We start from the raw sequence: 27,514 nt of genomic DNA, 5'->3' as shown, positions 1-27,514 counted from the left end.
TTCCCATTCCCCCCATGTAGGGGGGGCCTTCCGCCTCAGATTGAGAACTGTGCTATTGGATTTCCTGTTACTGAGGCTTTTGAACTTAGACTAAGCTGCCATCATCATCCTGTAATCTTCAGCTTGCAGGTGGCCTCAGACTTTATAATGACATGAGCTAATTTCCCTAATAAATGCCCTCATATATACACAGTCATCCTCTGAATAACTGCAGTTTTGAACAGTGCTAAATACACAGGCTTTTATTTATTTTCTTCAGATGCAGTTTTTTTGTAATTTGATATAAAGATGAGGAGTCCATTGTGCAACCTAAAATTTTACTTGATCAAACTATATTAATACTTTAATAAACTATACAAAAAGGTAATGAGACAAACATCTACATTTATGGAAATGCAAGTCAGTCAGGCTAGTTCCCTGAGGAGGGAATTTCCAGCATTACCTCATTCATCTGTGAGGACACAGAGCAGTCTTGTTTAGACATACACATTTATCTACTTTAGACATACACATTTAGACATACACATACAAAATCTGTATTCTGGCTCAGCATGGTCAGCCTTCCACTTCTCGATGGTTTCCTTCTGCTATGAATGCTCATGTCCAGTTGTCTGCTTCTTAGAGCAGACATTTACCTTCCTTATCCACCAGCCATTAGAGGAGGACTGGGGCCATGCAGATGATTGATTCTACCCATTCTTCAGTGAGAATTTCCTAGTGTCCCTCTTCCATCATCATATCTGGAATCAGATGAGTTTCCATAGCTGCTTATTTTTTCCACATCATGCTGAAGCAGAGTTTTGAGAAATAAAACCACACATTCAGCTATTCCCCAGAATAAATGTGTTATCAAAAATAATCTCCATGGAGACTGGTTTCGGCTGTCCAACACTTGTCCGTTCTAGATGTAAACGATCTTGCCCCACTTCCCAACTTCAGAGTGACTCTGAATAACTGCATTTTAATTAATCATGGGCCACATAAATGATGGTAGTCCCATAAGATTATGATACCACATTTTACTGTACCTTTCTACGTTTAGATATTGTTAGACATACCAATTCCTACCACTATGTTGCCATTGCCTATAGTATTCAATACAGTAATACACTGTAGAAGTTTGTTGCCTAGAAATAATAGGCCATATAATGTAGCCTAGGCATATAGTAAGATATACCATCTAGGTTTGTTTAAATGTAGTCTATGATGTTTGCACAATGGTAACATTGCCAAAGAACACATTTCTGAAAATGAATCCCCTTTATTAGGTGATATATGATTAAGTGTGTGTGTAAGAGTGTGTGTGTGTGTGTATATATATATATATATATATATATATATATATAAAACACATCAGTTGTGTAGATGCCTATTGTTTTCTGTCGATCTTCATGCCTGAATTACCTTAACTTAGAGTGATGATGATTTCTGGTCCTGGCTAGATATAACCAACACTTACTTCTTTGAAATTTACATCCAAAGTTTACTTCTTACTTGCCAGGCTTACATTTTCTTTAATTTAACTCCTCAAATTTAGAGTCCATGATGTATGTATAAATGAATTCTCATTTAATCTTCACAGCAACTTTGTATGAAATGTGCATTATTTTTCCGTATTTTTACTGTGGAGGAATTGAGGATAAGAGAGTAAAGATATTTGTTCAGAATCACAAGACTAACAAATGACAGACATGTAATTTAAATCAAGGAAAGGAGAGGAAGAATCATAAAACAAATGGATCATAAAATGTAAACCTTCATTAATTTATTCCAACACAGCCATAGAAAATTTTATGCAAACATCGATTCAGGGAGTACCAGTGTAGAGTGCTTTAGTATACACCAGGTCAACTCTCTGCTTCCAAATATTTTCCTTTTTGATCTATTGTGGAAATTGAAAACCTTACTCCTAGAGATTAATTGAATTTTAGAATCATATAAAGTAAATGGTAGTAGTTTTGTTAGTATTCACTGGTGAATCAAAATAAGTTGTGAAAAGTATGACAATCATTTTGTTACTGATCATATTTATTGTTTATTGTTGCCATTAACAAATTGAATAAATAGCATACTGAATAGAAGAATTGCTTTTATACATCAGAACAGACTCAAGACTCCCCTATAGAAATGCCACTCCTATTTGTATTTCCTTTTTTCTTGTGTCACAAATTAGCATTTGAGTGACACCCAACTGTAGGAATATTAGTAAACATCAGTGACTATAAATTTGGTGGAAAAACTGCCTTCAGGATTCTCTAGGGTAATGATTCTCAACTGAAAATATATGTGGATAGAGAAAAGTGGATCCTAGAGGTTGTGCTTTTCAAATTACCTGCATGATTTTTGCAAACTATACCCCCAACATTGTTATATATGACTTCCCTTATTGAAGTATGATGATCTTCACTGATAATAACCAATGTGGTTCAAGTTTCACGTGAGGTTGCGATCATATCCAAAGTCATAAACTAATTAAGTGGCAAAGAAAAAACCCAATGCAGATGACTTCCATAATTATTTTTACAATACCATTTGTTCAATAAAAGACAAATTGCCTGGAGAGAGTAACATATTTTGAATATCAGAGTAAGAATAAACTTAAAATAATGACTTTAGATTTACATTAAAAAGCATGAAAGAGCTGTCCTATATAATATACTGAAAAAAAGTAGGAATAAGAGATGGATATAAAAAAAAGCAAAGAAAGCTAGAAAGACAAGATTTATGTTCTTCGCCATCTTGCTACAATTCTTATCTAAATTTAGGTGTTAAATTTAGTCTGCCACTTTATCCTTGTTTGGAAGCAGCTCAACCTTCACTTTCAGATACTCTTCAAAAAGCAAACAAAAAAAAATGTACAGCATCCACATATTGAGAGAAATTTTAAATATTTATATATTTTATCTTGCAATACAAGACCCTTGGAACTTTAAAGGGAAAGTGATTTACTTAGTGCTTAAATATATTTGTTTTCAAAAAGGCCAAAGATGTCAGAGTTAACCTCTGTCTTAGTCCATGGTGATTGTACTGGTTGTTATACTAAGCACTTTTGTTCTTAATGAATAGGAGTAAATAGTCTCATAAAAATGTATGTAAATTTTGTGCTTATTTTACCACTGCCCTGAGCTACAGAACTTTTGCACCTTCCTTTGCAATTGTCTTTATGGTTATGACTTTATTATAATAAAATAGATAGTTGCTATTCCCTGTCTATGGATTGGACTTCATAAGCCTCCTTTGCACTTCAAATGCCTGAAATGCACTAAAGTGAGATGTCTGCCTCAGAGGGAACACCATCAGAAACCATAGATAATTAAAATAAAATACTTCTGTAAACTGCTTCAGTGTATCAAGTCTGCCAAATTGCCCAAACAGTGCCTTTTCATGTAGTCAGTATTTAATAAGCATAGCACTTTATAGAAAACCAAATACAAAATTACTTTCAAAAGTAGTAAACTAAACATCATATTTTTTTTGCCCCAATTAACTTTTCAAATTACTTCTTAGATTTTAATAGTGCCATTTTCCTGTAGTGACAACTTGATGTTCTAATTTAGAAAATGAGTAATTATTTCTACAATATATGTGTGTATACATATATATGTATACACATACACATATATACACTTGTACACATTTACACACACACACATACACATACACACACAAATATAACCTTTACTTTGTAGTTTTTCATTCTTTTCCCTGAATTTATTGTGTGACTTTTTTGCACCCTTTTTCCACTTCTCAAATTGTATTTAACACACTTTTGCATGGTTGGTGCATGTTTGGTAAATTTTTACTAAGGAAAAGAAGGAAATAAAAAAACAGATGGAAAGAGAGGCAAAAATCCCATTTCCAGTATGTTTATAAGATCATTATTAGCAGTTTGTAATAACTACATATGGAGTTACTATGTATTAAAAACAGACATGATTATGGCAAATCACTGTTATACTTACTACTATACACAACTTGGGAAAGTTTTGCTATACTGCTTTAATATTTTAAAAGGAAGACCAGAAAATTGAAGTTACAATAGAATTACTACCACTTCTTTTTGTTGTATCATATGTTAATGAATAATACATTTCTCTTCAAATGTTATGTGAATTCATGTGTGATTACAAAATTTATATTAACAATAAATTATTATTCATTGTTACATTTTACTCTTTAAATGAAAATAATTTCAGAATTATAAGATGTTGTAAAATTCTCCAAAAATGTACCACATACACTTTATCTAGATGATTCAAATGTTAAAATTTTACTTGGTTTGCCTTAGCTTTCTCATTCTCCATGTATGTATGTCTTTGAACCTGCAAACATCCACTTGTTCTGAATCATTTAAGAGTAAATTGCAGGAAGGGGTTTGCCAAGATGGCCAACTAGAAACAGCTAGTGTGCATGGCTTTTACAAGAAGAAATGGAATAGGTAAATAAATATAGCACCTTCAACTGAAACATCCAGGTACTCACATTAAAACTAATCATGGAAGCAGCTTGACCAATGGAGAACAATTGTTACTGTCTCTCCCGAGATATATCTAATGGGGAGCAACACAGATCACACAAGTCTAGGGATTCAAAAGGAAATCACCAATGGAGGACTAAAGTTGCCTGACTAGGTATAACTAATTCCACCACTTAGCTCCTCTGGACCCATGACTGAAGGTCTCACCTGAATCCATGGGCAGAACCTTTGATGAATGTTGGGTCTCAGGGAACCAAGGAGGGAAAATAGTTTGGCGGGCATGCCTACTGTCTTCTCTATCTTGGGCCATTCCAAATAAATAAGGGGAATGAGGGATGCTTTGCCTCCCCTATCTTTCCAGCCATTTCAGCCTGCAAGAGTATTGTTAAACACTGAGACTAAATTGATCCTGAAACTCTGCTTTTGCACAAGTGAATGGCCTTCTTACTAGACCTTTACAAGTATTGCACAATCAACCCAGCTCTTCTAGAAGTCATATCAGACAGTCTCTTAGGGAATAATTGCCCAGAACTAAGGAATCAAATTATACGGGAGCCATCTGAGGTAGCTATTGATTGTCCCCTCTAAACACACCATCAGTTCCTCCAGTTCCATCATTTCCAAAACTCACCACTCCCCCAACTTTACTCTTACCCCTACAAGAAATGCACAATGCAGGTGATGCCACTAGAGTTCAAGTTCCCTTCTCATTGCAGGACCTCAGGCAAATAAAAGGAGACTTAGGCCAATTTTCTGACAACCCAGATAGGTATATAGAAGCTTTCTAAAGTTTAATGCAGATGTTTGACCTCACATAGAAGGATGTTATGCTGCTCCTAAGCAAAATCCTAACTGTTGCTAAAAAACAGGCAGCTCTGCAGGCAGCAGACAAATTCACAGATAAGCAATATGTCTCCTATAGTAGGCAAAAAAAGAAAGAAGGAAAGAAAAAGTAGAGAAGGTGAAAAAATAGGGAAATTACCATTTCCAATAAGAAGGCAGGTTGTACTTTTTGACAACCCGAATTGGAACTGCAATGATACCACAGATAAATAGAAAAAGAAATGCTTTTTAATGTGCATATTGGAGGGCCTATAAATAATGAGGGTCAAACCTCTTAATTACCCTAGCTATCCATGATAGAACAAAAGGCAGGTGAGAATCCTGCTGCCTTTGTTGAAAGGCTGAGAGAGGCACTAATAAAGCACACCTTCTTATCCTCTGATCCAGTTAAGGGACAGTTAATGTGAAAGGACAAATGTATTACACAGGACAAACTCTGTCTCTACCTGTTGGAAGCTAATATTAATACAGAAGTGTGAACAACTCAATGAAGAATAGGTTGAGCCATAGACACTAGGTCAGTCTGGATTCACCTTAAGAATTTCACTGCTTTTGCTAACCAGAGACAGTATCCCCTGAAGCCAGAGGTTAGGAAAGGGCTAGAAGCAATTATGAATTACCTAAAAATGCAGGGCCTCCTCAAACCTAGTAACAGCCCCTGCAATACCCCAATATTAGGGGTACAAGAACCCAGTGAGAAATGGAGACTAGTTCATGACTTTCTCCTCATTAATGTGGCCATAGTCACAATTCATCTGGTGGTCTTTAATCCCTATGCCTTGCTTACTCAAGTACCTGAGGGAATTAAATAATTTACAGACCTAGATGTAAAGAACGCCTTTTTCTGTATACTATTACATCCTGACTCTCAATACCTGCTTGCCTTTGAAGATCCCTCTGGCCAAATTGCTCAGTTAACATGGACAGTAAATGCACAGGGATTTTGAGACTGTTTGCCCTTATTTGGACAAGTACTGTCAAAGGACCTCTTCAGATTTTCTCCTCCTCAGGTCAGGGTCTTGCAATATTTAGATAAAATTTGTATCTGTGCCTCAACTGAGGAAGCTCCTCAGGAAGGCACTGAAGCTCTTCTTAATTTTTTGGCAGACAGAGTACATAAAGTTTCAGAATTCAAGGCCCAGCTTTGCCAAACCTCAGTGAAGTACTTGGGTCTAGTATTGTCTTAAGGACTAGAGCATTAAGGCAAGAAAAGATTAAGCCAATTTTCTCTTTTCCCCTCCCTAAAACTCTCAAGGAACTATGAGTATTTTTGAACATTACAGGATTTTGTACTGGGTACAGTGAGATAGCTTGACCCTTATATCACTTCATAAAAGAATCTCAAGTTGCTAAAATTAATTGTGTCACCTGGGAAACAAGCTCAAAAGGCATTTAACAAGTTAAAACAAGCCTTGAATAAGGCATCAGCCCTTAGCCTACCCACAGGGAAGGTCTTTAATCTTTATGTATGAAAAAGGAAGAAAATGGCCCTGGGAGATTTAACTCAAGCCCAAAGATCAGCTTAACAGCCAATGGGCTACCTGAGTAAAAAACCTGATTTGGTGGCTAAAGGATAGCCAGCATGCCTCCAAGCCATTGCTGTGGTTCCCCTATTGGTACCAGAGTCCACCAAATTAACTCTGAAAAATGGCTTAAATGTTTATATCCCTCCATAATGTAGCAGGATTGTTGTCCTCTAGGGGCATCCTTTGTTTAACAGAAAGCCAGATCCTTAAGTATCAGGCTTTGCTGTTAGAGGGGTCTACAGCCCAATTAAAAATTTGCCTTCACTTAAACCCAGCCACTTTCCTCCCAAAGAAATGGGAACCTGAACATCACTGTGAACAAGTGGTGGTAGACACCTATGCAGTCAGGGAGGATCTCAAGGGAACTTCCCTGGAAAATCCAGCCTGGACCCTTTTTACAAATGGAAGTTCCTTTGTGAAGCAAGGAGTTCTCAAGGCAGGATATGCAGTAGTCAGTCTGAACAATGTTATTGAAACTGCACCCCCCTATCCAGCCACAAGTGCTCAAGTAGATGAACTGATAACTCTTACAAGAGCACTTGAATTTAACAAGGGAAAAGTAGGTAACATTTACACTGTGTCCACATATGCTTTCTTAGTTCTTTATGTTCATGCTATCATTTGGAAGGAAAGACACTTTTTTATTGCTAATGGATCCCCTTTAAAATATCATCTGAAAATTAACAGGTTATTATCTTCAGTTTTTCTTCCACAAGAAGTAGCAGTGATACATTCTAAGGGACATCAGAAGGGAACAGATGAGATAGTCTAAGAGAACAAGTTAGTTGATTAGGCAGCGGAGTCAGTGGCAAGAAAGCCTCAGGGTTTCAACATATTCAAAGCCCCTTTCATCTGAAAAGGTGAAATTAAGCTTCAGTACTTAAGAGAAATTAAGCCTCAGTACTCTTTTGAAAAGGCAGAATGTGGCATCTATTGAGGGTACAGTTTTCAGACCTCAGGGTAGCTGCAGTCAGGGAAAGGCAAAGTACTTTCCAGCCTCCAGCCAGTGAAAAGTCTTTGAGGATCCTTCACCAAACTTCTCACTTTGGAAGAGGTAAAACTTATTAGTGTACCCAGAGATTGTTTTCAAGGGAGAACTTAATAAAAACAGTTAAACAGGTTTTTAACCTTTGTTGTCTGCCTTAAATATAATTCCCTTAACACGTCTCCTTCCTTCTTAAACACAAAGAATGGAAAGCTCCCCAGCAGAGGACTGGTAGATAGATTTTACCCACATGCCAAAGATAAAGGGCATCCAATACTTCCTGATATGGGTAGATACTTTCACTAACTGGGTAGAAGAATTTCCATGCTATACCAAAAAGGCATCTAAGGTAATAAAAGTGTTAGTTAATAAATAATTTCCCACTTTGGTCTACCTAAATACCTCCAAAGTGGCAATGGCCCTTCATTTAAAGCAACAATCACAAAGATGTTCTCAAAGGAACTATGTCTACAGTATCTTCTCCATTGTCCTTAGAGACCCTAGTCCTCCAAAAAGAATAGAGAAGACCAACAATATTATCATAAGATGCCTGTTTCAAGAAACTTACCTTCCTTCAGTCACTCATCTTACCATGGCTTTACTGTGGGTAAACAATATGCCTTTAAAGTTAGTTCTGAGCTCTTCCAAAATGCTATATAGATGCCCTTTTCTTACAAAGAATTTTTTATTAGACCAAGAGACCTCAAAATTAATTAAGCATGTAGCCTCTCTAGTTTACTTCCAATGGGAATAAACACAATTATTAGAAGTGCAACCCCCCCAAAATAAGACCACCTTTATTTAACCCAGATTTCATATTAGTAAGGCTCTTCCTTCTGTCTCTCATCACCTAAACATAAGCTTGTGAGAGTCTTACAGTGTTATTATTCTAACCCAATCAGTGGTGGTAAAAGTTACAGGAATCAACTTCTGGATACATCATGCATGAATCAAAGCCTGGAAAACTGATGAAGCAGCCCCAGACAGCCCAGGTGAATGTCCTGGACATGAATGTGAAGAGATAGAAAATCGTAAGCTGAACATCATAAAAGATAAGTAAATGAGTGAGGGCCACGCATCCTATTCAGTCTCATTCCTACCTTGACAGATAATTTCAGTCATTTCTACATTTCCCCTCAAGACTCCCCATCAGCTATTAGAACTTCTTTGGATGCATATTTACAAAGAGTTTTGATTATCCATGGAATTACATTTGTAACATTATAGACCCTCAAAGGTAAATTCTATGTCTTCCAAGTAAAATTTTTAATGGAAATAATTTACTACACCACACCTAGAGAAATTGCTATACTCACTCCACTATTTGCAGTAGGACTATGTACTGTGGCAACAGCAATGTGGATTTCTGGTTGGAAATTACCAAGTACTGTAATATTCTTCCTAATTACCATGTGTATAACAGGATTAATAATTACAGAAAAAAAAATTGCCAAAGTTAATACAAAAGTTACTCCAGCTGCCCAATCCAAATGCCTCCTATCCTAAGTAAAATGTTACTTCTATATTAATGCTCCTGGTAAAAAACAGACACATCTGGTGGAGGTGAACCAGTATTACAATCCATCAGAATGGCTAACAGGTTATCACGCAAACTCTGCTGTCATGGTTGTAGCCTATAGTACTGCCACTAATAGTGATAGTTTTTGTTTTTGTTTTTTTAATTTTTTATTGGATTTTAGGTTTTGGGGTACATGAGCAGAGCATGCAAGACAGTTGTGTAGGTACACACATGGCAGTGTGCTTTGCTTTCCTTTTCCCCTTCACCCACGTTTGGCATTTCTCCCCAGGCTATCCCTCCCCACCTCCCCCTCCCACTGGCCCTCCCCTTTTTCCTCCTATAGACCCAAGTGTTTAGTACTCCCCTTTCTGTGTCCATGTGTTCTCATTTTTTATCACCCGCCTATGAGTGAGAATATGCGGTGTTTCAATTTCTGTTCTTGTGTCAGTTTGCTGAGGACGATGTTCGCCAGATTCATGCATGTCCCTACAAACGACACAAACTCATCATTTCTGATTGCTGCATATTATTCCATGGTGTATATGTGCCACATTTTTCCAATCCAGTCTACTATCAGTGGGCATTTGGGTTTATTCTAGGTCTTTGCTATTGTAAACAGTGCTGCAACGAACATTAGTGTACATGTGTCCTTATAGTAGAATGATTTATAGTCTTTTGGATATATACCCAGTAATGGGATTGCTGGGTCAAATGGAATTTCTATTTCTAAGGCCTTGAGGAATCGCCACACTGTCTTCCACAATGGTTGAACTAATTTACACTCCCACCAACAGTGTAAAAGTGTTCCTTTTTCTCCACATCCTCTCCAGAATCTGTTGTCTCCAGATTTTTAATGATCGCCATTCTAACTGGCGTGAGATGGTATCTCAATGTGGTTTTGATTTGCATCTCTCTGATGACCAGTGATGATGTGCATTTGTTCATATGATTGTTGGCCTCATATATGTCTTCTTTTGTAAAGTGTCTGTTCATATCCTTTGCCCACTTTTAAATGGGCTTGTTTGTTTGTTTCCTGTAAATCTGTTTGAGTTTTTTGTAAATTCTGGATATCAGCCCTTTGTCAGATGAGTAAACTGCAGAAATTTTTTTCCCATTCTGTTGGTTGCCGATCCACTCTAGTGACTGTTTCTTTTGCCGTGCAGAAGCTGTGGAGTTTCATTAGGTCCCATTTGTCTATTTTGGCTTTTGGTGCCAATGCTTTTGGTGTTTTGTTCATGAAGTCTTTGCCTACTCCTATGTACTGGATAGTTTTGCCTAGATTTACTTCTAGGGTTTTTATCGTGCTAGGTCTTATGTTTAAGTCTTTAATCCATCTGGAGTTAATTTTAGTGTAAGGTGTCAGGAAGGGGTCCAGTTTCTGCTTTCTGCACATGGCTAGCCAGTTTTCCCAACACCATTTGTTAAACAGGGAATCCTTTCACCATTGCTTGTTTTTGTCAGGTTTATCAAAGATTGTATAGTTGTAGATATGTTGTGTTGCCTCCGGTGCCTCTGATTTGTTCCATTGGTCTATATCTCTGTTTTGGTACCAGTACCATGCTGTTTTGATTACTGTAGCCTTGTAGTATAGTTTGAAATCCGGTAGTGTGATGCCCCCCGCTGTGTTCTTTTTGCTTAGAATTGACATGGCTATGTGGGCTCTCTTTTGGTTCCATATGAAGTTTGTGGTGGCTTTTTCCAGTTCTGTGAAGAAAGTAAATGGTAGCTTGATGGGGATAGCATTGATTCTGTAAATTACTTTGGGCAGTATAGCCATTTTCACGATATTAATTCTTCCTAACCATGAACATGGAATGTTTCCCCATCTGTTTGTGTCCTCTCTGATTTCATTGAGCAGTGGTTTGTAGTTCTCCTTTAAGAGGTCCCTTACGTTCCTTGTGAGTTGTATTCCAAGGTATTTTATTCTGTTTGTAGCAATTGTGAATGGCAGTTCGTTCTTGATTTGGCTTTCTTTAAGTCTGTTATTGGTGTAGACGAATGCTTGTGATTTTTGCACATTGATTTTATATCCTGAGACTTTGCTGAAGTTGCTTATCAGTTTCAGGAGTTTTTGGGCTGAGGCGATGGGGTCTTCTAGGTATACTATCATGTCGTCTGCAAATAGAGACAATTTGGCCTCCACCTTTCCAATTTGAATACCCTTTTTTTCTTTTTCTTGCCTGATTGCTCTGGCTAGGACTTCCAGTACTATATTGAATAGGAGTGGTGAAAGAGGGCATCCCTGTCTAGTGCCAGATTTCAAATAGAATGCTTCCAGTTTTTGCCCATTCAGTATGATATTGGCTGTTGGTTTGTCATAAATAGCTTTTATTACTTTGAGATACGTTCCATCGATACCGAGTTTATTGAGGGTTTTTAGCATAAAGGGCTGTTGAATTTTGTCAAATGCTTTCTCTGCGTCAATTGAGATAATCATGTGGTTTTAGTTTTTGGTTCTGTTTATGTGGTGAATTCCGTTGATAGACCTGCATATGTTGAACCAGCCTTGCATCCCCGGGATGAATCCTACTTTATCGTGATGAATAAGTTTTTTGATTTGCTGTTGCAATCAGCTTGCCAATATTTTATTGAAGATTTTTCCATCTATGTTCATCATGGATATTGGCCTGAAGTTTTCTTTTCTTGTTGGGTCTCTGGCGGTTTTTGGTATCAGGATGATGTTGGTCTCGTAAAATGATTTGGGAAGTATTCCCTCTTTTTGGATTGCTTAAAATAGTTTTAGAAGGAATGGTACCAGCTCCTCTTTGTGTGTCTGGTAGAATTGGGTTGTGAACCTGTCTGGACCTGGGCTTTTTCTGTGTGGTAGGCTCTTAATTGCTGCCTCGACTTCTGACCTTGTTATTGGTCTATTCATAGTTTCAGCTTCCTCCTGGTTTAGGCTTGGGAGGACACAGGAGTCCAGGAATTTATCCATTTCTTCCAGGTTTACTAGTTTATGTGCATAGAGTTGTTTGTAATATTCTCTGATGGTGGTTTGAATTTCTGTGGAATCTTTGGTGATTTCCCCTTTATCATTTTTTATTGCATCTATTTGGTTGTTCTCTCTTTTCTTTTTAATCAATCTGGCTAGTGGTCTGTCTATTTTGTTGATCTTTTCAAAAAACCCGCTCTTGGATTTATTGATTTTTTGAAGGGTTTTTCGTGTCTCAATCTCCTTCAGTTCAGCTGTGATCTTCTTGTCTTCTGCTGGGTTTTGAGTTTTTTTGATCTTGCTCCTCTAGCTCTTTCAATTTTGACGATAGGGTGTCAATTTTGGATCTCTCCATTCTCCTCATATTGGCACTTATTGCTATATACTTTCCTCTAGAGACTGCTTTAAATGTGTCCCAGAGATTCTGGCATGTAATGTCTTTGTTATCATTGGTTTTGAAGAACTTCTTTATTTCTGCCTTCATTTCATTGTTTACCCAGTCAACACTCAAGAGTCAGTTTTTCAGTTTCCATGAAGATGTGTGGTTCTGGGTTGGTTTCTGTATTCTGAGTTCTAACTTGATTGCACTATGGTCTGAGAGGCTGTTTGTTATGATTTCAGTTGTTTTCCATTTGTTGAGGAGTGCTTTACTTACAATTATGTGGTCAATTTTAGAGTAGGTGTGATGTGGTGCTGAGAAGAATGTGTATTCTGTGGATTTGGGGTGGAGAGTTCTGTAAATGTCTATCAGGTTTGCTTGCTCCCGGTCTGAGTTCAAGCCCTGGATCTCCTTGTTGATTTTCTGTCTGGTTGGTCTGTCTAATATTGACAGTGGAGTGTTAAAGTCTCCCACTATTATTGTGTGGGAGTCTAAGTCTCTTTGTAAGTCACTAAGAACTTGCCTTATGTATCTGGGTGTTCCTGCATTGGGTCCATATATATTTAGGATCGTTAGCTCTTCTTGTTGCATCGATCCGTTTACCATTATGTAATGGCCTTCTTTGTCTCTTTTGATCTTTGTTGCTTTAAAGTCTATTTTATCAGAGATGAGAATTGCAACTCCTGCTTTTTTTTGCTCTCCATTTGCTTGGTAAATCTTCCTCCATCCCTTTATTTTGAGTCTTTGTGTATCCTTGCATGTGAGATGGGTTTCCTGAATACAGCACACTGATGGGTTTTGGCTTTTTATCCAATTTGCCAGTCTTTGTCTTTTGATTGGTGCATTTAGTCCATTTACATTTAGGGTTAATATTGTTATGTGTGAATTTGATACTGCCATTTTGATGCTAAGGGGCTGTTTTGCCTTTATTTGTTGTAGATTCTTCATTATGTTGATGTTCTTTAGCAGTTAGTTTGATTTTGGAATGGCTGGTACTGGTTGTTCCTTTCTATGTGTAGTGCCACTTTTAGCAGCTCTTGTAAAGCAGGCCTGGTGGTGACAAAATCTGTGAATACTTGCTTTTTCACAAAGGATTTTATTTTTCCTTCACTTCTGAATCTCTGTTTGGCTGGATATGAAATTCTGGGTTGAAAGTTCTTTTCTTTAAGAATGTTGAATATTGGCCCCCACTCTCTTCTGTCTTGTAGTGTTTCTGCTGAGAGATCTGCTGTGAGTCTGATGGGCTTCCCTTTGTGGGTGACCCGACCTTTCTCTCTGGCTGCCATTAGTAAATTCTCCTTTATTTCAACCTTGTTGAACCTGACGATTATGTGCCTTAGGGTTGCTCTTCTTGCAGAATATCTGTGTGGTGTTCTCTGTATTTCCTACATTTGAGTGTTGGCCTGTCTTGCTAGGTGGGGGAAATTTTCGTGGATGATATCCTGGATAGTGTTTTGCAGCTGGGATTCATTCTCTTTGTCCCCTTATGGTACACCTATCAAACGTAGGTTAGGTCGTTTCACATAGTCCCACATTTCTTGGAGACTTTGTTCATTCCTTTTTGCGCTTTTTTCTTTGATCTTGGTTTCTCGTTTTATTTCATTGAGTTGGTCTTCGACTTCAGATATTCTTTTTTATGCTTGGTCATTTCAACTATTGAAACTAGTGCATGCTTCGTGAAGTTCTCGTATTGTGTTTTTCAGCTCCTTTAATTCATTCATATTCCTCTCTAAGTTATCCATTCCTGTTATCATTTCCTCAAATCTTTTTTCAAGTTCCTTAGTTTCTTTGCATTGATTTAATACATGTTCTTTTAGCTCACAAGAGTTTCTCTTTATCCACCTTCTGAAGTCTAATTCCGTTATTTTGTCACAGTCATTCTCCGTCCAGCTTTGTTCCCTTGCTGGTGAGGAGTTTTGGTCCTTTCTAGGAGGTGAGGTGTTCTGGTTTCAGTTGTTTTCCTCCTTTTTTCGCTGGTTTCTTCCCATCTTTGTGGGTTTATCTGCTTGTCGTCTGCGTAGTTGCCGACTTATTGATTGGGTCTCAGTGGACACCCAGATCGTTGATGACGAAGTACTTCTGTTACTTTGTTTTCCTTCTACCAGTCTAGCTCGTTTGCTGTACAACTGCTGAGGTCCACTCCAGGCCCTGCTTCTCTGGGGTGCACCTCTAGCAGCTGTGGCACAGCAGGGATGCTACCAGTTTCTTTTTCTGCTATCTTTGTTCCAGGATGATGCCTGCCAAATATCAGTCTTTTGGATATAGAGGGGTCAGGGAGCTGCTTGAGGAGACAGACTGTACTTTATAGGAGCTCAATTGCTGAGCTGTGAGTTCTGTTTTTCATTCACGGCTGTTAGGCTGCTATGTTTGATTCTGCTGCATCAGAGCTCATTAAAAAAACTCTTTATTTCTCAAATGCTCTGTGTTGGGGGGTTCGAGCTTTATATTTCGATGTCCTTTGAGGTGCCCTGCCCAGCTAGGAGGCAGACTAGCCACTGTTTGCCTTCCGAGGCTCTGCCCTGCTGTTGTGAGGTTCGCCCTATTGCTGCAGGCTCTGCTGTTCTGCTGTGGTCTCTGCCACTCCCTGCGGCAGATTCTCTCTGTTGTAGCGGGTTGCCTTGGCAACTGCAGGCTGCATCAGCAGTGGGCGTGTATCTTAGTAGCGACGGGTTGCCTCGGCAATGGCCGGCTGCATTGGCTGTGGGCGTGTATCTCAGTTGGGGCGGGTTGCCTCAGCAATGGTGGATGCCCCTCCCCCACAGATCGTCTCGGAACGTTTGCTTGGGATCGTTTGAAATTGCGGTTTTTTTCGTCCCACTGTGCTATCACAAACGCTCTGTCCCTGCAATCCCCTGGGCTGGCCCACTGTCCAAGTCTCATTCAGTCTCATTTCCAGCCCTCTCAAGTCTCAGGTTGCCAATTCAACAGGGCACCCAGACAAACGTGCCCTGTGGGGAGTGCTGGGTAGGGCTGGCCACCGCCACCCCGGCTGCCGGCTTCGCCAGGCAGAAGTACTGCCTGGCGTCCCGTGTCTCCTTTATACTTGGGAATTTCCCCATTCTGTGGGCAACAAAGATCAGTCTGGAAATGCAGCTCCGACTCACCTCTCTGCGGATTCAATGAGAGCTCCAATCCTGGGTTGTTCTCACAGTGCCATCTTGAGTCCTAGTGATAGTTTTAATACTCATATTTAAACCCTATATTTTAAACCTTCTTTTAAATTTTAAATCTTCTCACCTAGAAGCTATTAAACTCCAAATGGTGCTGCAAATGGAGCCATGCGTGGATACACATTTCTTCTGAGAGCCCTTAGATTGACACCAAGAAGAGCCTTCGTTGCTGTTTCCCACACAGAATGAAGGGTATCAAATTCAAGAGAAATAAGTCAAATTGTTCTCGTTTGCTGATGACACAATATCCTATATAGAAAAACCTACAGATTCCACAAAAAATGTTATAACTAATAAACAAATTTAGTAAAGTTGTAGAATACAAAATCAACATAAAAATTAGTATCACTTCTATATGCCAAGAGTGAACAAGCTGAAAAGAAATCGATAAAGCAATCTCAGTTACAATAGCTACAAGTGAAATAAAATATGTAGGAATTAAGCAAAGCAATGAAAGCTAAGATAAAAAATTATACAATAGTGCTTCAAAAAATTGAATGACACACAAAAAATTATTTAATGTTCACAAATTGAAAAAGTCAACATTGTTAAGCTGTCCATACCACCAAAAGCAATCTACAGACTCACTGCAATCTCTATCAAAATACCAATGATGTTCTTCATGGAATTTTTTTTTTAATTGCCAAAGTTGAGGGCGAGGTGCGTGGATCATGAGGTCAAGAGATCAAGACCATCCTGGTCAACATGATGAAACCCCATCTCTACCAAAAATACAAAAAAATAGCTGGGCATGATGGTGCGTGCCTATAATCCCAGCTACTCAGGAGGCTGAGGCAGGAGAATTGCCTGAACCCAGGAGGCGGAGGTTGCGGTGAGCCAAGATTGTGCCATTGCACTCCAGCCTGGGTAACAAGAGTGAAACTCCATCTCAATTAAAAAAAAAAGTGCCAAAGTTTATATGACATTACAAAAGACTTAGAATAGTCGTGAATTTTGAGCAAAAATAACAAACTGGAGGAATCACATTTCCTGACCTCACGTTTACTACATATCTCTAGTATCCAAAACAGGATTGTACTGGCCAAAAAGAGACACATAGAAAAATAAAACAGAATAGCACCCCTAAAGAAATCCACACATCTATAGTGAACTTGTATTCCACAGAGATGCAAAGAACGTTAATTGAAGAAAGTACAGTCTTTTCAATAATTGGTGTTGGGAAAACAGGATATCCATATGCAGAAGAATAAAATTAGACACACATTTCTCACAATATACAAAAGGCAAAACAAAATGTATTAAGGAGTTACATTTAAGTTCACAAACTATGAAACTGCAAAAAAAAAATTTCAGGAAACTCTCAAGGACATTAGTCTTGGCAAAGTTTTTTTTTTTTTTTTTTTTTTTTTTTGAGTAAAAATCTCAAAGCAGAGGCAACCAAAGCAAAAATGTGCAAATGGAATCAAATCAAGATAAAAAGCTTCTGCACAGGAAAAGACACAATCAACAAAGTGAGGATGAAGTTCACAGAATGAGAGAAAATATTTGTAAATTATTCATCTGAGAAAGAATTAATAACCAGAATATATAAGAAGCTCAAACAACCCTATGGGAAAAAATTCTAATAATCTGACATAAAAAATAAGAAAAATATCTGAATAAACATTTCTTAAAATAAAAGACATAGAAATGGCAAAATGACATGTGATAAGGTGCTGAACATCACTGATCATCAGATAACTGCAAATCAAAATTATAATGGGATATTATCTCAACTCATCTTAAGTGTGTTATGTCCAAAAGACAGACAGTAACAAATGCTGGCAAAGATGTGAAGAAAATGGAACCTTTGTACACTGTTCTTGGAGATGTAAGTTAGTACAACCACTATGGAGAACAGTTTGGAGATTCTTAAAATCTAAGAATAGAACTACCACATAATCCAATAATCCTACAGCTAGGTATACACCTTCAAAATGAAAAAAAAAATCACTACAGTGAAGGGATATTTGCACTCTCATGTTTATTGCAGCACTATTCACAATAGTCCAGATTTGGAAGCATCCTTAACATACGTTAACAGATAAATGGATAAAGAAAATGTGTTGCATACATGAAATGAAATTCTCCTTAGCCATAAAAACACCAGATCCTGTTATATGTAGCAACATGGATGGAACTAGTAGTCATTATGTTAAGTGAAATAAGTCAAACAGAGAAAGATAAACTTTGCATGTTTTCACATATTCGTGGGAAATAAATTTTTTAAAAACTCATAAAGATATAAAGCAGGTGTAGTTCTCAGAGGCTAAAAAGGGTAATGTGAGGTAGGGAAAGTAGGGATGGTTAATGTGTACAAAAATATTATTAGATAGAATAAATAAGATCTAGATAACACAGGAGGGTGACTACCGTCAACAGTATTTTAGTTGTTGTACATTTAAAAATAACTAAAGCATATAATTGGAAAGTTTGTAACAAAAAGAAATGTTAAAGCTTGTGGTGATGATACCACATTTACACTGATGTTATTACTATGCATTGTATGCTTGTATCAAAATATCTCATGTACTGGATACATATGTGTATACTATGTACCCACAAAAATTAAAACCAAAAGTGAAAAAAGAGGGAATGGAGCTCTTTGTAAAAATGAAACATGGTGAAATCTCAACCGAAGATGGCACTGTGAGAACAACCCAGGATTGAAGCTCTCGGGTAATCTGCGGAGAGGTGAGTCGGAGTTGCATTTTCAGACTGATCTTTGTTGCCCACAGAACGGGGAAATTCCAAAGTATAAAGGAGACGTGGGACCCCAGGCAGAGGCTCTGCCTGGAGAAGCCGGCAGCTGGGGTGGTGGCAGCCGGACGTACCCAGCGATCCGCACAGGGCACGCTTGTACGGGTGCCCTGTTGAAACAGCAACCTGAGACTTGAGAGGGCTGAACTCGAGACTGAAAGGGACTTGGGCAGTGGGCCAGCCCAGGGGATTGCAAAGACACCACGTGTGGGATACTGCAGAGGGACAGACAAAACCGTGATTCCAAACGGTCTCACCATGGAGACCGTCCCTGAGGCGCTCCGCTGGGGAGGGGCGTACACCATTACCGAGGCAACCCACCCCGACTGAGACACATGCCCACTGCTGATGCAGCTTGCAGTTGCCGAGGCAACCGCCCCTACTGAGATACACGCCCACTGCTGACGCAGCCTGCCATTGTCGAGGCAACCCACCACAACAGAGAGACTCCGCTGCAGGGTGGCAGAACAGCAAGAGCCTGCAGCAACAGGGCGAGCCTCACAACAGCAGGGTGGAGCCTCGACAGTCAAATAGTGATTAGACTACCTCCTAGCTGGGCAGGACACCTCAAAAGACATCCAAAAGCAAAGCCCCAACCCCACAAGACAGAGCATTTGAGAAAAAAGGGGTTTTTTAATGAGCTCTGTTGCAGCAGAATCAAACATAGCAGCCTAACAGCCCTGAATGAACAACAGAGCTCACAGCTCACCACTTGAGCTCCTATAAAGTACAGACTGTCTCCTCAAGCAGCTCCCTGACCCCTCTATGTCCAAAAGACTGACATTTAACAGGCATCATCCTGGGACAAAGATAGCAGAAAAGGAAACTGGTAGCATCCCTCACTGTGTCACAGCTGCTAGAGGTGCACCCCAGAGAAGCAGGGCCTGGAGTGGACCTCAGCAGTCATACAGCGAAGGGGCTAGACTGGTAGAAGGAAAACCAAGCAAAAGAAATACTTAATCACCAACAATCTGGGTGTCCACTAAGAGACCCAATCGAAAAGTCAGCAACTACGCAGACGACAAGTGGATAAATCCACAAAGATGGGAAGAAACCAGCACAAAAAGGAGGAAAACACCCGAAACCAGAACACCTCGCCTCCTAGGAAGGACCAAAACTCCTCACCAGCAAGGGAACAAAGCTGGACGGAGAATGACTGTGATGAAATGACGGAATTAGACTTCAGAAGATCGATAATGAGAAACTTTCATGAGCTAAAAAATCATGTTCTAAATCAATGCAAAGAAACTAAGAACCTTGAAAAAAGATTTGAGGAAATGATGACAAGAATGGATAACTTAGAGAGGAATATGAATGAACTAAAGGAGCTGAAAAACACAATAGGAGAACTTCGCGAACCATGCACAAGTTTCAATAGCCGAATTGACCAAGCAGAAGAAAGAATATCTGAAGTCGAAGATCAACTCAATGAAATAAAACGAGAAACCAAGATCTGAGAAAAAAGCGCATAAAGGAATGAACAAAGTCTCCAAGAAATGTGGGACTATGTGAAAAGACCTAAACTACATTTGATAGGTGTACCAGAAGGGGACGAAGAGAATGATTCCAAGCTGGAAAATACTCTTCAGGACATCATCCAGGAAAATTTCCCCCACCTAGCAAGACAGGTCAACACTCAAATGCAGGAAATGCAGAGAACAACACAAAGATATTCCACAAGAAGAGCAACCCCAAGGCACATAATCGTCAGGTTCAACAAGGTTGAAATGAAGGAGAAAATACTAAGGGCAGCCAGAGAGAAAGGTCGGGTCACCCACAAAGGGAAGCCCATCAGACTCACAGCAGATCTCTCGGCAGAAACACTACAAGCCAGAAGAGAGTGGGGGCCAATATTCAACATTCTTAAAGAAAAGAATTTTCAACCCAGAATTTCATATCCAGCCAAACTGAGCTTCAGAAGTGAAGAAAAAATAAAATCCTTTGCAAACTAGCAAGCACTCAGAGATTTTGTCACCAACAGGCCTGCTTTACAATAGCTCCTAAAAGAGGCCCTACACATAGAAAGGAACAACCAGTACCAGCCATTCCAAAATCACACTAAATGCTAAAGAGCTTCAACATAATGAAGAATCTACAACAACTAACAGGCAAAACAGCCACTTAACATCAAAATGGCAGTATCAAATTCACACATAACAATATTAACCCTAAATGTAAATGGACTAAATGCACCAATCAAAAGACAAAGACTGGCAAATTGGATAAAAAGCCAAAACCCATCAGTGTGCTGTATTCAGGAAACCCATCTCACATGCAAGGATACACAAAGACTCAAAATAAAGGGATGGAGGAAGATTTACCAAGCAAATGGAGAGCAAAAAAAAGCAGGAGTTGCAATTCTCATCTCTGATAAAATAGACTTTAAAGCAACAAAGATCAAAAGAGACAAAGAAGGCCATTACATAATGGTAAAAGGATCGATACAACAAGAAGAGCTAACGATCCTAAATATATATGGACCCAATACAGGAGCACCCAGATACATTAGGCAAGTTCTTAGTGACTTACAAAGAGACTTAGACTCCCACACAATAATAGTGGGAGACTTTAACACTCCACTGTCAATATTAGACAGATCAACCAGACAGAAAATCAACAAGGAGATACAGGGCTTGAACTCAGACCTGGAGCAAGCAAACCTGATAGACATTTACAGAACTCTCCACTCCAAATCCACAGAATATACATTCTTCTCAGCACCACATCACACCTACTCTAAAATTGACCACATAAGTGGAAGTAAAGCACTCCTCAGCAAATGCAAAACAACTGAAATCATAACAAACAGCCTCTCAGACCATAGTGCAATCAAGTTAGAACTCAGAATTCAGAAGCCAAACCAGAACCTCTCAGCTTCGTGGAAACTGAACAACTGGCTCTTGAATGTTGACTGGGTAAACTATGAAATGAAGGCAGAAATAAAGAAGTTCTTCGAAACCAAAGAGAACGAAGACACAACATGCCAGAATCTCTGGGACACATTTAAAGCAGTCTCTAGAGGAAAGTATATAGCAATAAGTGCCCATGTGAGGAGAATGGAGAGATCCAAAATTGACACCCTATCGTCAAAATTGAAAGAGCTAGACGAGCAAGATCAAAAAAACTCAAAACCCAGCAGAAGACAAGAAATAACAAAGATCAGAGCTGAACTGAAGGAGATTGAGACACGAAAAACCCTTCAAAAAATCAATAAATCCAAGAGCGGGTTTTTTGAAAAGATCAACAAAATAGACAGACCACTAGTCAGATTGATTAAAAAGAAAAGAGAGAACAACCAAATAGATGCAATAAAAAATGATAAAGGGAAAATCATCACAGACTCCACAGAAATTCAAACCATCATCAGAGAATATTACAAACAACTCTATGCACATAAACTAGTAAACCTGGAAGAAATGGATAAATTCCTGGACTCCTGTGTCCTCCCAAGCCTAAACCAGGAGGAAGCTGAAGCTATGAATAGACCAATAACAAGGTCAAAGTTGAGGCAGCAATTAAGAGCCTACCACACAATAAAAGCCCAGGTCCAGACGGGTTCACAGCCGAATTCTACCAGACACACAAAGAGGAGCTGGTATCATTCCTTCTAAAACTATTCCCAATAATCCAAAAAGAGGGAATCCTTCCCAAATCATTTTATGAGACCAACATCATCCTAATACCAAAACCCGGACGAGACCCAACAAGAAAAGAAAACTTCAGGCCAATATCCATGATGAACATACTTGCAAAAATCTTCAATAAAATATTGGCAAGCTGATTGCAACAGCAAATCAAAAAACTTATTCATCACGATCAAGTAGGAATCATCCCAGTGATGCAAGGCTGGTTCAACATACGCAAGTCTATACACATAATTCACCACATAAACAGAACCAAAAACAAAAACCACATGATTATCTCAATTGATGCAGAGAAGGTATTTGACAAAATAAAACAGCCCTTTATGCTAAAAACCCTCAATAAACTCGGTATCCATGGATCATATCTCAAAGTAATAAAAGCTATTTATGACAAACCAACAGCCAATATCATACTGAATGGGCAAAAACTGGAAGCATTCCCTTTGAAATCCGGCACTAGACAAGGATGCCCTCTCTCACCACTCCTATTCAATATAGTACTGGAAGTTCTAGCCAGAGCAATCAGGCAAGAAAAAGAAATAAAGTGTATTCAAATAGGAAAGGTGGAAGCCAAACTGTTTCTATTTGCAGACGACATGATAGTATACCTAGAAGACCCCATTGCCTCAGCCCAAAAACTCCTGAAACTGATGAGCAACTTCAGCAAATCTCAGGATATAAAATCAATGTGCAAAAATCACAAGCATTCGTCTACACCAATAACAGACTTAAAGAAAGCTAAATCAAGAACGAACTGCCATTCACAATTGCTACAAAAAGAACAAAATACCTTGGAATACAACTCACAAGGAACGTAAAAGACCTCTTCAAGGAGAACTACAAGCCACTGCTCAACGAAATCAGAGAGGACACAAGCAGATTGAGAAACATTCCATGTTCATAGTTAGGAAGAATTAATATCGTGAAAATGGCTATACTGGCCAAAGTAATTTACAGGGTCAATGCTATCCCCATCAAGCTACCATTGACTTTTTTCACAGAACTGGAAAAAACCACCATGAACTTCATATGGAACCAAAAGAGAGCCCGCATAGCCAAATCAATTCTAAGCAAAAAGAACACAGTGGGGGGCATCACACTACCGGATTTCAAACTATACTACAAGGCTACAGTAATCAAAACAGCATGGTACTGGTACCAAAACAGAGATATAGACCAATGGAACAAAACAGAGGCACCGGAGGCAACACAACATATCTACAAGTATACAATCTTTGATAAACCTGAAAAAAACAAGCAATGGGGAAAGGATTCCCTATTTAACAAATGGTGTTGGGAAAATTGGCTAGCCCGGTGCAGAAAGCAGAAACTGGACCCCTTCCTTACAACTTACACTAAAATTAACTCCATATGGATTAAAGACTTAAACATAAGACCTGGCACGATAAAAACCCTAGAAGAAAATCTAGGCAAAACTATCCAGGACATAGGAGTAGGCAAGGACTTCATGAACCAAACACCAAAAGCATTGGCAACAAAAGCCAAAATAGACAAATGGGACCTAATGAAACTCCACAGCTTCTGCACGGCAGAAGAAACCGTCACTAGAGTGAATCGGCAACCAACAGAATGGGAACAAATTTTTGCAGTTTACCCATCTGACAAAGGGCTGATATCCAGAATTTACAAAGAACTCAAACAGATTTACAAAAAAAAAAAAAAACAAACAAGCCCATTCAAAAGTGGGCAAAGGATATGAACAGACACTTTACGAAAGAAGACATATATGAGGCCAACAATCATATGAAAAAGTGCTCATCGTCACTGGTCATCAGAGAGATGCAAATCAAAACCACATTGAGATACCATCTCACGCCAGTTAGAATGGCGATCATTAAAAAATCTGGAGACAACAGATTCTGGAGAGGATGTGGAGAAAAAGGAACACTTTTACACTGTTGGTGGGAATGTAAATTAGTCCAACCATTGTGGAAGACAGTGTGGCGATTCCTCAAGGCCATAGAATTAGAAATTCCGTTTGACCCAGCAATCCTATTACTGGGTATATACCCAAAGGACTATAAATCATTCTACTATAAGGACACATGCACACAAATGTTTATTGCAGCACTGTTTACAATAGCAAAGACCTGGAATCAACCCAAATGCCCATTGATGATAGACTGGATTGGGAAAATGTGGCACATATACACCATGGAATATTATGCAGCAATCAGAAATGATGAGTTCGTGTCGTTTGTAGGGACATGGATGAATCTGGAGAACATCATTCTCAGCAAACTGACAGAAGAACAGAAAATGAAACACCGCATATTCTCACTCATAGGCGGGTGATGAAAAATGAGAACACATGGACACAGAAAGGGGAGTACTAAACACTGGGGTCTATTGGGGGGAAAAGGGGAGGGCCAGTGGGAGGGGGAGGTGGGGGGGAGAGCCTGGGGAGAAACGCCAAATGTGGGTGAAGGGGTGAAAGCAAACAGAACACACTGCCATGTGTGTACCTATGCAACTGTATTGCATCCTCTGCACATATACCCCAAAACCTAAAATGAAATTAAAAAAAAAGAAGAAAAATAAAATCTCAACCAAAAAAAAAAATGAAATATGGTAAGCAAAGGCTCAGTCATCAAATTTTATAGACATTCTATTTATTCTAATAAGTGCTCTGTCTTTTGAGCAATTGTGACACATAATTCCACAGTATGTTTTATGTTTTTATGTATTCTGAAGATCTCTAATAAAAGAAGACATGTAAGGAAGCTACAAATAGCTGCAATAAAGTAGTTTCATTTTACAACCCAGAAATAGAGGATATTTGCCTTGTGAATAGAATGCACTAGATTGGATTAGCTTGAGTCACTCCTCCAGTGTTGCTTTTTAAATCAATTACAGCTTTCTTAACACAGTCTGTTTCTTTATGCGGGAAGCTCATGGTAACCAGATTTCTATCTTTCATGTACTTATTAAACTCATTCAGTGGCCTTGTGAAAACAATGGATATTTAATTACTATATTATCACTTGACTAAATTTTGATTAAATGCTTATTTAAAGTACCTCAAATATTGCCATTCAAGTTAAGGTAGATTTCATTCTTTATAAATGCTCTGTTTTTCTACAATGAAATACAAATTCGTTAAGGCCCAGCATAGTAGTGTATTTGTAAAGGTTTGCAAGACATTCTACAACCACGGATCATAGTAATAACAATAGTATCATTTTTCAAACTTATATAACAGATTGAATTATGCTACAGGAAAAAGTTTCATAGATACATAAGGTATACAATAAAAGAAATATCTCATATAGTAATTCAGATTTTGTCGTATGTTGCAACTTTAGAAGCTGCCATGGTGTTTTCTCTTCTTATAATCTCTTGCTTTTCCAGTGTACAGTGTTCACATTAATTTATATATTCCTTCAATTGCTTATTTACACCAGTGTTTATTTTTACCAGTGTTAAGCACAAGGGACAATGCTCAGTGTTGTTCAAAATACAGACATAAGAAGGGCACATTTTCATACACTTAGAAGTACAGAAAGTCCTTGACTTATGGTGGTTTGACTGACAATTTTTCAAATATACGATGCTGTAAAAGTGATTTGTATTTGGTATTGTCCTATCCTTACATTGGGGTTACATGCATATAAATCCCTTGTAAGTCAAAAATGCATTTACTTACAATATTTTCAACATATGTTGAGTTTATGGGGAAGTAACCTCATCATAAGTTGAAAGCATTTGTGTATGATTTAGTAGATAAGGTGTAATAAGAATAAGAAGAACTAAAAGTGACTCAAGGGAGTAACAGTTACATTTTTTTTTGACAGTTAGAAAGACTAGTTTCACCTCCAAATCTGACACCAAATCTTTGAATCTACAACTTTATTGTGTAGATGCTTAAGGGAGGCTCTTGCATGAAAAAGCTGTTGAGATGAACCTGTAAGAATGAATGTGATTTAAAAAGTGTTCATATCCTTCTCTCATTTTTGATGGGGTTGTGTTTTCCTTGTAAATTTGTTTTAGTTCTTGTAGATTCTGGATATTAGCGGTCAGATGGGTAACTTGAAATTTTTTTTTCCCATTCTGTTGGTTGCCGGTTCAATCTAATAGTGAACGCATTTGTCTATTTTGGCTTTTGTTGTCATTGCTTTTGGTGTTTTAGTCATGAAGTCCTTGCCTATGCCTCTGTCCTGAGTGGTATTGTCTAGGTTTTCTTCTAGGATTCTTATGGTGTTAGATCTCATGTTTAAATCCTTAATCCATCTGGAGTTAACTTTCGTATAAGGTGTAAGGAAGGAGTCCAATTTCAGCTTTCTGCACATGGCTAGCCAGTTTTCCCAACACCATTTATTAAACAGGGAATTCTTTCCCCATTGCTTGTTTTTGTCCAGTTTGTCAAAGATCAGATGGCTGTAGGTGTGTGGCATTGTTTCTGAAGCCTCTGTTCTGTTCCATTGGTCTACAACTCTGTTTTGGTATGAGTACCCTGCTGTTGTGATTACTGTGGCCTTGTAGTATAGTTTGAAATCAGAGAGTGTGATGCCTCCTGCACGATCTGCAAATGTACCCCAGAACTTAGAGAAAAAAAGAATGCATGTGATTTCAGTGGCTGTTCATTGAGAGGAAAGAAGTTTAAGTACTGGGTTCAGAATAAACACAGATATAGTAGTGGTAAAGTAAATGCTTGGTTTGGGGGCAAAAAGGTTGTCAAGTTTTACTGTTATTGGCTATTGTAGAAACTAGTAGAATAGAAAACCAGAAAATTGCCTAAAATGTGGCAAATGTATTTTAGAGTAAAATAAATCCTCTTGATATTTTGTGTTGCATTATCCAAAAATTCAATAATTTGAGTATATTCCACTGTTTAAACCCTTGTAAAACTTGAAATTTTACATGGGATATAGCGCAGTAAGCTAATCTACTAATTCAAATATTGTATCTTGTTGTTAATTTTCTACCTCATTATATCTATTATAATTTTTGTATAAAGTTTTACCTACTTTTATATAATTTTTTTTTACTTCCAATTTTTATGCATACATAGCAGGTATATATATTTACAGGGTAAATGAGATATATTTATAAAGAAATATAATGCATAATTATCACATCAGGATAAATGAGATATCCATCACATCAAGCATTTGTCATTCCTCTGTGTATAATTCAATTATACTCTTTTAGTTATTTTAATATGTACAATAAATTATTGTTGACAGTAGTCACCTCTTGTGATATCAAATATTAGATCTTACTCTATCTAATTATAGTTTTGCACACATTAAACATCC

General features: G+C 38.3%; 1 pseudogene; it reads right to left on the bottom strand.

Annotated features, from left to right (window-relative positions):
• Window positions 1-631: 631 nt before the first annotated feature.
• The window catches only part of LOC100410337 (selenoprotein K-like), a 53,791-nt pseudogene continuing 26,908 nt past the window's right edge, over window positions 632-27,514 (bottom strand).

The sequence above is a fragment of the Callithrix jacchus genome, chromosome X (genome assembly GCF_049354715.1).
Source record: "Callithrix jacchus isolate 240 chromosome X, calJac240_pri, whole genome shotgun sequence".
In the NCBI taxonomy this organism is placed as follows: Eukaryota; Metazoa; Chordata; class Mammalia; order Primates; family Cebidae; genus Callithrix; species Callithrix jacchus.
Note: the sequence above shows the minus strand (reverse complement) of the source record. Positions and strands in the feature narration are given on the sequence as shown.